A 1,379-nucleotide genomic window follows, 5' to 3' on the forward strand; every position below is an offset into this window, starting at 1 on the left:
TAATACACTCGTGAGCAAAATTATAGCGCCACTTTTTTAACAGGGCGTAATTACGAAGTGTGATTAAATAGGAGGTTGCCATCTGGCAGGGAGGTCACTCTAAAAAATAATACAGAATTCTGTATCAAATTTGATACAGAATTCTGTATCAGTCTCTTGTGATATGGAAACATGTAACATGGGTACAAAATTCTGTAATCTGATCAAAATGTTACAAAATTCCGTAAATGTTACTAATTTCTGTAACAGATACAAGATCAAGCAACGTTGGATACAATTTTCTGTATCCCTGGGTACAGAATTATGGAACTTCGTTGGCACGGTCTCCGGGAGCCCCGGTGGCATTACACCGGGTTCCAGCGAACCGCTCCTCAGGTAGCCTGGGTGGCCGCGCGGGTAAAGGCGCGACTTCCTAATCCAACGGTCTAGGGTTCAACTCCCGGTGCGGCAAGGTATATTACTTGAAATGGAATCGAACGAATTAAGAAGAAAAAAAGAAGATTGGGAAAGGGAGGAGGAGTACTAGAATGAAGAGTTACAATTTTAAAATCCCAGAGATGTTCTGTGTCACGTGATACAGATTTTTGTATCCATGTTACAGATTAAAATCTGTATCAAAAATGATACAAATTTCTGTAACATGTGATATGTGAATTACTGCGTAACAATGTTACAGAACTTTGTACTGATTTTTTTTTGGAGTGTAGGCTCATATGCTGACAACAGACCCCTAAAAGCGCAAATCTTGATCTCGAACGGTTCGGGAGCTGTGGGCCCTAACGCATCGCGACACCACACTTCGCAGTGTGGTTAGGAAACAGAGGTTGCTTTGTGACGCTCTCCTGGCCGATTGGGGGGTCGGATCTAGGAGAGTAGTCTCTTTAGGTATAGCTGACACAATGTCGTGTCAAAAAACCGCCCTTGCAAACTTCCAACTCTTTCTAACCACCCTTTAATTGACGAGTCATGAATTGATCATTATTAGACGGCCCCTTGGGTGAAATTGAGTGCCGGCGGTCGCCGTGTGACGTGGGCTCAATGTTTTAATGTCCCCTACCGGCTAGCAGTGATTTTCACCCCCTTTAACCACCCCAGGCCCACCGATAGCTACCACCCCTCAACCCCACTTTCTGGATCCGCCCCTAAAACGCATGTTTCTCAGTCAACTTTTTCGTGACAATACTCAGATAGAGAGATAAACGCCCCTACCATGAAAAGCGTCTCGAGCCCTGCCCCGTCCTCTCTCTAGGCCGTTGCCGACCCCTGGCCAAACACACCGTCTATCCCAAAATTACCCAATTTATTAGTTGTGACAGTTCTTTATTTTTTCGTGCACACATTAAACCTGTGACATTTTGGCACGCACTTTTAGGTGTTTG

Source organism: Frankliniella occidentalis, unplaced genomic scaffold, assembly GCF_000697945.3.
Source record: "Frankliniella occidentalis isolate FOCC.00 unplaced genomic scaffold, Focc_3.1 Scaffold173, whole genome shotgun sequence".
Classification (NCBI taxonomy): Eukaryota; Metazoa; Arthropoda; class Insecta; order Thysanoptera; family Thripidae; genus Frankliniella; species Frankliniella occidentalis.